Source organism: Mustela nigripes, chromosome 17 (genome assembly GCF_022355385.1).
Source record: "Mustela nigripes isolate SB6536 chromosome 17, MUSNIG.SB6536, whole genome shotgun sequence".
In the NCBI taxonomy this organism is placed as follows: Eukaryota; Metazoa; Chordata; class Mammalia; order Carnivora; family Mustelidae; genus Mustela; species Mustela nigripes.
In genome coordinates this window covers 27,442,777-27,454,016 of record NC_081573.1, presented here as the reverse complement: position 1 = coordinate 27,454,016, position 11,240 = coordinate 27,442,777, and the positions used below count along the sequence as shown (strand labels likewise).

At 49.2% G+C, this 11,240-nt stretch overlaps 1 protein-coding gene across 2 annotated transcripts in view; it reads right to left on the bottom strand.

Moving 5' to 3' along the window:
* Positions 1-455, bottom strand: part of ADCY7 (adenylate cyclase 7) — a 54,771-nt gene extending 54,316 nt beyond the window's left edge. The window contains exon 1 of one of the 2 annotated variants that reach the window (XM_059382303.1): positions 350-455. The gene's annotated coding sequence lies outside the window, so the exon portion shown is untranslated. Of the gene's footprint in view, positions 1-335 lie in introns of both variants that reach the window. The other variant, XM_059382301.1, reaches the window with a different exon arrangement.
* Positions 456-11,240: the final 10,785 nt, after the last annotated feature.

The following is an 11,240-nucleotide window of genomic DNA, read 5'->3' as shown; positions in this document are numbered from 1 at the left end:
GCCGCCGCCGCTCCTGCCCGCGCTCCGGCCGGCCGCCGCCGCCGCCGCCGCCTCCGCCGCCCGAGTGGCCGCGCCGGCCGCGGGCTGGATCCGGCAGTGCGGGCGGGGGCGGTGGAGCGGCCGCAGGCGCCCCCCGCTGGCCGCCCGCGCCCCGAGCCGGGAGCCCCGAGGCTGGCCGTGGTGGGGGCCACACGCCCCGGCCGCCGCCCCCGCTCCGTTTTCACCGGCAGCGCCGAGTACGACCACCGCCCGCTCCCCGGGCCCCCTGAGAACCGGGAGCTGGAGACCAAACCTTTCCCCCAGATACCAAAGTATTTGTTCTCAGCGTCACGCACGTGTGTGGACGCACCAGGTGCTGCTCCGGCCCAGAGGGAAACACTTTCTAGCAAACTCTTTCAGCTGTTTCTGCTCCAGCTCCCACCACCCTCCTTCCAGGAACGCCCCTTTCTAGAAGGAACTATAGACGTGGGGCTAACGCGCTCCTGCCGAGATGAAGGAGGCCTCGGTGGAAACTTTCCGTCTCTCCCGAGCCTTGACCACCACCCCCGCCCCCGGGGCGTCCGGAGATGGGAGCGGCCCGCGAGCGCGGTCGCCAGGAAGACAGAGCCAGCCTAAGAAAGTAGGTATTCTCAGAAAGTGGGTGTCTAACCCTATCGTGACCCCACTCACTGCTGCCTACAGCCCTGGGTGGGGCCCCAGTGTTGGCAGCAAAAACATCTGCCGTGTTTCCGAGGCACCCAGGCTGGGTGAGCAAGAAAGCACGCTCCTGAGTCACAGCTGGGAGGGACAAAGGAAGCGACGGAAGGGGTAATCAAGACCAGCCGAGCGTTTAACTAAGACCTTCATGAGTCCACTTGTCCCAGCTGCGCTTACGCCCCTGATGGAATAATGGCTTTGCTCAGAGGGGTCACGTGGGCAGCTGTTGGGCCCATTTCTCGGACCCCAACCTCCGAGTCCCTAGCGTGAATTCTGCAGGCAAGATTCCTGAGAACGTGCGGTGTAACAAGTGCACCGGTGATCCAGTGACAAGCAGCTTGGGGGAACTCTAGTCTCCCTGGAGCCCTGTGGTGGAATCCCAGAGCCAGGTAAATTTGTTTACCTTCAACCAAGAGACACCCAGGGTCTGGGTCTTTCGCCTTGACCTTGCAGTAGGCCTAGAACCCAGCCCAGGGAACACCCACTTTGGACGTATGCTGAGGAATCAGATGGAAAGTGAAAATCTGATTTCCGTCCCAGATGGCAGGCGGGAGGGAGGTCCCAGCTGAGACTCCTAACCCTTTTGTGCAGCCAGCCCGCCCTGATGCCCTAAATCCAGTTCCACCCCCTGGGGCATCCAGACGGTGGCACCTTGCTCTGTGGGCCAGAGCTGGGCCACTACCCTGGTGAGGTCACCGCTTTGCATTCCGAGGGCTCACGGGGAAGATTGGAGTGCCTGGGACTTCCCGGCACAGGAAAGGGGAACCCCAGCAGGAGGCAAGGTAGTGGGCACACCTAATCCTCATCAGCCGGATTCTGCGCCTCGCCCCGCCCACCCTGCGGCTCCGCCCCTGAGCAGAACCCAGGAAGTGAGTCTGCCCGCAGACCTCAAGACCAGTGAGCATCTCAGCTCCAGGCTGGGGTGTCCTGGCTGCCAAGGTCAAGCCTGAAGAGAGTGAGGGGTGAGCCCTGGGCATGGGCTTGACCTGCTGCGGCTCACGCTCAGGCCTCTCTCTTCTGCCTCCACGCACAGTGCTGGGAGCCCTCAGCCCCTTTGCAGTGTGTTGCGGGGGAGGTAGGGCGACGTGCTGTGACTTCCCACCCTGCGGTGTGTGTATCATCTTCTTGTAATTCTTTGACCAGCTCTCCTGACAGCAGACAGGAAAACGGAGCTGGGGAAAGTGAGTGCAACGCAATGCTTGCATCAGTGCGAACCATTAACTTACCACTAATTGCCAAGACAGCTCCACATCTGTGCCGTGGCCAGCTAGCTCACAACGGCCCCCTTGCATGCAGTGAGTGACTCGCAGACTGCAGCCCAGAGGCCCAGTGGGAACACACCCTTCTGGGCCCCACTTGGAGTCTGATTCAGCAGGTCTGCAGTGGCTACCCAGAATTTTAACTTCCATCACGCTCTCCAGGGGTGCCAGTGCGGCCGGCCTGTGCAAGGCTCTAAGGCACTGATTTCCAAACATGGTTAGAGTCCCACTCCCAAAGATTCTGATCCTTGGGAGGGGGTCTGCAAATATGCATTGTTAAAAAAAGCCAGGTGTGTTTATTTAGTGACAAAGATGGCACTTCAGATCAGAAAGGAGATGGAATGATTTCTTCAGGTTCTAAGTGTTGGACGAATTGGCTACCATTTGAGAAAAAATGGTCCAGCGCCCCGTCACACTGCACTAGAACAACAGTAAGAGAAAAAAAAAAAAAAAAACTATTAAGGTTAAAGATCTTTGCATTTGAAAATGAAACTTGCAAAAAAAATTTTTTTTTAGGGATTTTGGAGCGGAGAAGTCTGCCTGGGGAAATCAAATCCACACTGCAGGGATGCAGTTAAAAGTTTAATGTCTCTGGGGTGCCTCGGTGGCTCAGTGGATTAAGCCTCTGTCTTCATGATCATGATCTCAGGGTCCTGGGATCAAAGCCAGAACCAGGAGCCTACTTCCCCCTCTCTGCCTGCCTATCTGCCTACTTGTGATCTCTCTGTGTCAAATAAATAAAATCTTAAAAAAAAAATTTAATATCTCTATCCAGGTGAGGGGGGTATCTCCAAATGCCTACATCTAGTGTCTTTGTGATTTTAATTTTCCACTGTGTTGGAAAACTCCAGAGCACATTTGCCCTCATTAACTGCCCCGGGGGCAGCGTCCACCATAGGTGGGCCAGCTTCGGCCATTAGAGAACCATCACCATTTGTTGCTCGAATGATTTTCGGTGGCAGGCCACAGTTCAGGGGCCTTGTTGCGCTTGTGCAGACAGAAGATTTAAAAAACTAAAATAAATCATTAGAACAGAAGCTGTGACTCACTTATTTCGGCAAATCCAGCCCTTCTCTTTACCAGGCAACAGCCAAGCGGGACAGCAGCAAATTTCCCAAGATTAGTGCTTATCCTTTCAGCCCTGGTTCAACTTCTCACTCATCACCACGTGGAGCTGTATGGGCTTTCCCAGCCAGATGGTCCCTGTTGCTGACCCCAAAGAAGGGAGTTCCCATCAGTAGTGCTTATCACAGACAGATGCTCAGTGAGGACCTGTGGACTTAGGCAGCTAATGTTTTTTGTTTGGTTGGTTGGGTTTTTTTTAAAAGATTTTATTTATTTGGGGCACCTGGGTGGCTCAGTTGGTTGAGCGACTGCCTTCAGCTTAGGTCATGATCCTGGAGTCCTGGGGTCGAGTCCCATATCAGGCTCCCTGCTCAGTAGGGGGTCTGCTGCTCCTTCTGACCTTCCCCCTCCCATGTTCACTCATTCTCTTTCTCTCAAATAAATAAATAAAATCTTCAACAACAAAAAAAAAGATTTTATTTCTTTGACAGAGAGAAACAGCGAGAGAGGGAACACAAGCAGAGGAGGGGGAGAGGGAGAAACCGGCTTCCCACCAAGCGGGGAGCCCGATGCGGGGCTCAATCCCAAGACCCTGGGATCATGACCTGAGTCAAAGGCAGACACTTAATGACTGAGCCAACCAGGCGCCTGCTAACGGTTTTTTAGAAGGGGATTATGAACTTCACTGTAGACAGTGAAACAATCCAAAGATAAGAATTGGGTGGCTCAGTGGGTTAAGCCACTGCCTTTGGCTCAGGTCATGATCTCAGGGTCCTGGGATCGAGGCCTGCGTCGGGCTCTCTGCTAAGTGGGGAGCCTGCTTCCCTTCCTCTCTCTCTGCCTGCCTCTCTGCCTACTTGTGATCTCTGTCTGTCAAATAAATAAATAAAATCTTAAAAAAAAAAAAAAAAAGAATTGGAAATCTTCTCCTTCATTCCACTCCCTGAGATAACTGAGTCTCAAGACTGGAGATGTACTCCTTCTATACCTTTCTCTCTGACAATCCAATTTTACATTAGAAAACTAGCCAGGGGCGCCTGGGTGGCTCAGTTGTTAAGCGTCTACCTTCAGCTCGGTTCATGATCCCAGGGTCCTGGAATGGAGACCTGCATCGGGCTCCCTGCTCAGTGAGGAGCCTGCTTCTCCCTCTCCCTCTGCAGCTCTCTCTGTTTGTGCTCTCTCACTCTCTCCAATAAATAAACTCTTAGAAAGAAAGGATGAAGGAAAAAAAGAAAGGGAAGAAAAGAAAAAAAGAAAAAGGAAGGAGAAACAAAACAAAACTAGCCAGATCGGGGTGCCTGGGTGGTTCAGTCAGTTGGGCATCTGGCTCTTGGTTTTGGCTCAGGTCATGATCTCGGGGCCATAAGTTCGAGCCCCACGTCGGGCTCTGTGCTCAGCTTGGGATCTGCTTGAGATTCTCTCTCTCTCCTTCTGCCCCTCCTCCCTCTCAAGCTCTCTCTCTCAAATAATCTTTTTTTTTTTTTTAACCAGATCAAATCATGCTGTCCACTTTGAACTTCTGCTGTGCTGTGTGTCAATTATATCTCATTAAAACTGGAAAAAATTGGCCAGAAAAATGGCGGATTGAACCCATCGTGCACATTTGCTGCCTCCATAAGTCCACTAGAACAGCGAGGAAAGAATTTTAGGGCCCCTAGGAATAGAGAGAATGAGAGGCTGAAACAGCGACATGAAGGTGGAAGGAGGAAAGCAAACGGATCCGTGGTACAGACTTGGGAGACACAAGAAACACACACGTGAACTGGCCGCTGAGAAAACTAAGAATCAATCCCATTTACATGGGTCAGCTGCAAAGTCTCAAAGGGTGGAAGGGCCAGCATCTCCACCTGCAGGGGAGAGCTGTCGTTAAAGGAGGGAGGCTTAAATGTTAAAGGAGGGAGGCTGGGGGGCCTGGGTGGCTCAGTGGGTTAAAGCCTCTGCCTTCGGCTCAGGTCATGATCCCAGGGTCCTGCGATCAAGCCCCGAATCGGGCTCTCTGCTCAGCAGGGAGCCTGCTTCCTCCTCTGTCTCTCTGCCTACTGACAGGTAGATCTCTGTCAAATAAATAAAAAAAATCTTAAAAAAAAAAAAAAAAAAGGAGGGAGGCTGAACATCTAAGGAGTTAAGAGTGCCATCTCTCTGCACACCTGACCACCGCTGCCCAGCTAGCTGCCACCCCTCCCCACCCAAGCAGAGTCTGCATGCAGGGTTTTTCTCTGGAAAAGCTAAAATACAGAGTCTGGATTGGACCACACCAAGCCCAGCTTCAGGAAAAGAGAGAAATTGAAAAGGCAGATATTTCGGGAGAACAGAGACATGCCCTGTATGTAGGCAGCCAGGTCCCTATCCCCAGGCTAGAGGAATTCTCTAGGCTAGGGAAACTCCATAAGCCAAGTCCCAGAGATCCTCTTCTCACCACCATCAAGCCTGACCACGCTGAGGGAGCCACGCGGCTGACTGCCACGTTGAGTGGCAGAGGACCCTGTGGACATTTTGTAGGCCCCCCCTCTTAAACCTATGCAGGTACCAGAAAACAGGAATTTGAGGAAGGTCCCTAAACCCAAAAGGAGAGTTCAAGACAACAGAAAAATGAAGGTCACAGAGACTAGGTGGGCCCACAGAAACTTAACTTTATCATTAATATCTTCAGAGATTCAAAAAATATATTGTGGCCACGAAACCAAATAGGATACTGTTTTCTACCAAGGATGATCTGGGGGCAGAAAAGAACTCAACATGAAGAATGTGATAGCAGAAATGAAAAACCAGCAGAAGGGCTGGAAGCGCAAGGTGAATAAAATGTCGGAGATGGAATATGGGGTAGAAGAGATAAGAAAACTAGAGGATCGTCCAGGAGACTCAGTATCTGGGTCACTGTGGGGTCCGGAGAACCCAGAAGGGAGGAAAACAAAAACAAGGATTCCAGATTCCCCAGGAAGATGGGACACGTGGTGCCAGATGCAAAGGGTCCATAGCACCCAGCGCCCTGTGCAATAGGCGATAACAGACCCACCTTGTTTCTGTAACAGTGGCATTTCGGAACATTGGGAACCAAAAAGAAGATCCGAAAAATTTCAAGAGGAAAAAAAAAGAAAAGAAATGCATTACAACAAACTTTTCTCACAACAACATAAGGAGCGATGAAGCAATGCTTTCAAATTCAGAAGGAAAAATGTTCTCCAACCCAGAATTCTGTGTCCAGCAAAACTATCACATGAGCGTAAATGAGGAACAGTGTCAGAGGTTTACCTCTGCGCCTCCTCTCCTGGGGAGCTCCTGGGACTGCCCCCTGATGAGAGAGCTTATTAACAAGAGGGAAGCATGGGGCTGCGGAGAGCAGGAGCTGCCCCAGGGTACGTGCCAGGGACCAGGCAGCCTGCAGAGAAAGCAGGGTGGCGCAGGTGCACCGGGTACAGCTGGGCAGAAACTCCCAGGAGATGCACCCCTGACAAGACGGAGGTGATGGGATACATGAGCCCCTGAGCATTTGCAGAATCTTAGAAGACGGCAGTGATGAGGGTGAGTCACTAAAATACATGGAAAGTGGGGGAAGGGGGTCACCGGGGGATGGGCACTAAGGAGGGCATGTGATGGAATGAGCCCTGGGTGTTACATGCAACTGACAAATCACTGACCTCCACCTGGGAAACTAATAATACACTACATGTGAATTAACTGAATTTAAATAAAATTATTTAAAAAAATGAAATACATGGAAAACTAAAGACAACAACAACAAAACCCTTTAGAGAACAAGCAAATGAACAAAACATTGTGCAGGGACACCCAGGTGGCTCAGCCAGTTAAGCGTCTGCCTTCTGCTCTGGTCATGATCCCAGAGTCCTGGGATGGAGTCCAGCTTCGCATCAGCCTCCCTGCTCCGAGGGGAGTCTGCTTCTCCCTCTGTCTGCCACTCCCCCTGCTTGTGCACGCACACACACACACACACACACACACGCTCTCTCTCTCTCTGACAAAAAAATAAAAATTTTTTTTTAAAAAGTGCAAAAAAAGGAACCTTTACCATACAGTTCAACTGAGAAGAGTAGCATCTACACAGTCACGATGATGCAAATGCTGAATACCATGCTAAACAAAATTCAATATAATTCTATTGGGAGGCTGGGGCCCAGACGTTCAGGGATGATATTAAGTCAAAACGTATTTTTTTTTTCAAGTAGGCTCCACACTCGGAGTAGAGCCCAAAGCGGGGCCTGAACCCAAGACCCCGAGATCAAGACCTGAGTCAAGATCAAGAGTCTGACTCCAAACCAACTGAGCCACCCAGGCACCCCGATTGTCTTTTTGTATTTTATCTTGTTATCCCTATGCCCAGCCTGGGGCTTGAACTCACAACCCTGAGGTCAAGAATGGCAGTCTCCCCCAACAGAGCCAAGCAGGTACCCCTCAACAGAATTTCAAGAACTGAAAATCAAGAAGTGGCATTAGAGAGGTGCCTGGCTGGCTCCATTGGTGGAGCCTGCCACACTTGACTTCGGGGTTGTGAGCTCGAGTAACAGGTTGGGCGTGGAGATAACTTAAGAACAAAATAAAAAATCTTTAAAAAACAAAAAACAAACAAAAAATAACAACCTTTAAGGGGTGCCTGGGTGGCTTGTTTGGTTAAGCGACTGCCTTTGGCTCAGTCATGATCCCGGAGTCCTGGGATCGAGTCCCACATCAGGCTCCCAGCTCCATGGGGAGTCTGCTTCTCCCTCTGACCTCCCCTCTCATGCTCTCTCACTCTGTCTCTCTCTCTCAAATAAATAAATAAAATCTTTTTTTAAAAGTCTGTAAGAAAAGGGGGCACCTGGGTGGCTCAGTGGGTTAAGCCGCTGCCTTCGGCTCAGGTCATGATCTCAGGGTCCTGGGATCGAGTCCCGCATCGGGCTCCCTGCTGAGCGGGGAGCCTGCTTCCTCCTCTCTCTCTCTCTCTCTGCCTGCCTCTCTGCCTACTTGTGATCTCTCTCTGTCAAATAAATAAATAAAATCTTTAAAAAAAAATAAAAATAAAAATAAAAAAGTCTGTAAGAAAAGGAATGGCATTACAAGTATATTATTCAGAGACATCAGGGTAAACACTCCACCTGCCCCAAACCACCAAAAGTTGGAAGTGGCTGACTCCGGACAGGGAGAAAGCAGAAGGAAGGGATGGCAGAAAGACGTTGAGAACAACTTGACTTTAGGACAAAACCACTGTTCCGTCCCAACCACCTGCTCGTCACTTCCCTGGCAGGGCCCAGCCCAACTGCCTAGTGCCGCTCCAGCCCAGCCTGTCTCCAGCCTGTCTCCATACGCAGCTCCTGTGTGCCCTTCCCCCTTACCTTCCGTGCTCCTGTGCAGAGGTCTTGCCTACTCATGCGAAAGCACAGTTCTCTTGAATTGGATTTTAAAATACAAAGATGCATGATGCAGTGCACCTTACAACTATTTTGAGTCTTTGTGTAAAGCCACATTCCTGAAGGTACCTGCTGGGTGATGTAAGTACAAAAATGGTTTGCATTTGTGCAGAGGTGAGCAGTATCTCTTTTGAAAATGGATACACCATTTAAATAGGCCGCCTAAGAGTTTTAACCCTCCCCTGTTTCATGTTAATGTTGGCATTAAACCCTGACATTTTTATCTCTCACGGGTTTCTCTTCAACATTTTAATCCCATGTTTACAAACAGGAGTCAGTAACTTGCTTTAGAAACACACACACACACACACACACACACACACACACACACACACAAATTTATGCTATTTCCCAAATGGATTATTTCATGGATGATTTTGTCTGGGTCTTTTAAATGGTCTCTTAGACAGACAAAAAATATCAAACGTTTTACTTAAAAGGTGGAAAATGTTCCCAATTTAAAAGTCAAACCTGGGGATGCCTGGGTGGCTCAGTGGGTTAAGCAGCTGCCTTCGGCACAGGTCATGATCCCAGGGTCCTCCTTCCTCATCAGGGAGCCTGCTTTTCCCTCTGCCTCTGCCTGCTGCTCTTCCTGCCTGTGCTTATGCACTCTCACTCTCTCTCTCTCATAAATAAATAAAATCTTAAATAATAATTAAAAAACATGTGAAAAAAAAAAAGGTCAAACCTAACCTGGTAAATATAAAGCATCTCATAATGGACTTTTCTGGACACTAATGAATAGAAATTACAGCAGAAATTCTACAAGCACATAATGAGAGCCTAAGAAATGTATCTCAAGGAAAATTTCTCCTAAACAAAACCAAACAAAACAAAACCATCACCATGTTCCTAAGGAGTAGGGAGATCACTGTCTAGGACTTCCCACAGCCACCTTTTCATCCTCTTTCTTGAACAGAATTTTCCAGATTTCCCCCACAAAAATTCAAGGCAGCTCTCTGCTCTCTCTGACCCAAATAACTGGCTCCTTCTTGCCAGAGTTCCCTCTCTCTGAGGCTTACCATCCGAGTCATCCTCCTTTAAGACAGAGAACATTTTTTTTTTTAAGATTTCATTTATTTATTTGACAGAGAGAAAAATCACAAGCAGGCAGAGAGGCAGGCAGGCGGGGGTGGGGGGGGGCGGGCTCCCTGCCTAGCAGAGAGCCCGATATGGGGCTCGATCCCAAGACCCTGGGATCATGACCTGAGCCGAAGGCAGAGGCTTTAACCCAGTGAGCCACCCAGGCGCCCCAAGACAGAACATTTTTAGAGTTTTAGTTGTTACGTGCAGTTATAGGACTAAAGATACCAAGTTTGGGATACCTGCTCTGCCTGCTGCTCCCCCATGTGTGCTCGCTCTCTCTCTCTCTCTCTCTCTCTCTCTCTCTCTGACAAATACATAGTCTTTAAAAAAAAATTTTTTTTTAAATAAAAATATAAACCCACCAAGTTTTAGGGGGCAGGTGGGGAATGATCAGTAACTGACTTTTTAAAATCCCTTCTGTCAAGGGCCACATTTTCTAAGAAGCTTCAGATGACCACGTTGCGTTTACAGTTCAGTCCTAGCGGAAGTATCAAAGATGAAACTTCTTAAAGCAACTCATGAAAACTCCCCTAAAAAAGAAGATAAAACTGGGGGAAATTTTTTTTTCCCCTAGAAAACTCAGTTCAGAAGTGCCATGAAATAGCAATATTTAAATAAAACCCATCTGAGGTAAGCTGAAGTACTGGATATTTCACGGGGATCTACCCGCTTATAAGGACCTTCGGGTGTCTGACATGGTAATTTACTAAAGTTACTTGCAAACCAAAGTCAGCATCATGAAAGGAATGAAATAGGCATCTGTACTGACGGGGTACGAGCTCTCCGGAGGGTACGGGACTTGCAGAACACCACAGTGGGATAGCACTTAGGTAAAAGGGCAACAGACCACCTGGCATTATGTATGGGCAGATAGGTTTATGTATGTAAATGCATTTAAAAAAAAAATCTAGGCAACTACATCCCCAAATATGAAAGTGGTTAGCTCTGGGGTGCTGGGCGGGATCAGAGAGTAAAGGGCATGGAGTGCCTGGGGGCTCAGTCCTTTGGGCACCTGCTGCCTTGGGCCGGGGTCATGGTCCCAGAGACCTGGGATCAGTCCTGCATAGGGGTCCCTGCTCGGCACTGAGCCAGCTTCTCCCTCTGCCTCTGCCCCTCCCCCTACTTGTACACTAATAGATAAAGAAAATCTTAAGAAAAAAAAAAAAAGAGGGTAAAGGGCAACCAGTTCCCTTTAGGTTCATTTAGGTTTTTACATATTATTTATATTTCTTCACAATGGAACATTCACATATTGTTGAGAAATTAAGTAAATTCACTGTGTCTGGGTAGATGGACAAAATTGTCCTGTATATTCAGTTCATTCTCTAATTTACCATTTGAGAGATTTCTGGGATGCTAACAGGATATTTTGATTATACTGTTTAAAAAGAAAAAAGGAAGAGGAGGGGGAGGGAGGAGAAGGGGGAGGAGGAGGAGGAGGAAGAAAAAGGAGGTAGGAGAAGAAGAGAAAAACACTTCTAATCAATGTGTAAGAAGTGAGCAGAAGAGACCAGGCTGCGGGGCAGGCTGGCTTTCCCAGCCGGTTGTCTATAACCTGCTGAGCTACTCTTTACTCTGCATCAGCTTTGTGATGATCTGGAAGCAAACTATTGAGGATTTTCTTCACCACCACTCAGCGGGGCTCCAAGGCAAGCACCATCCGTCCAAGTCCTGGAGCCGCCACTCCTCCCTCAGGGAAACACACCTGGCTTGCACGTGGTTACTAACCCTGCTT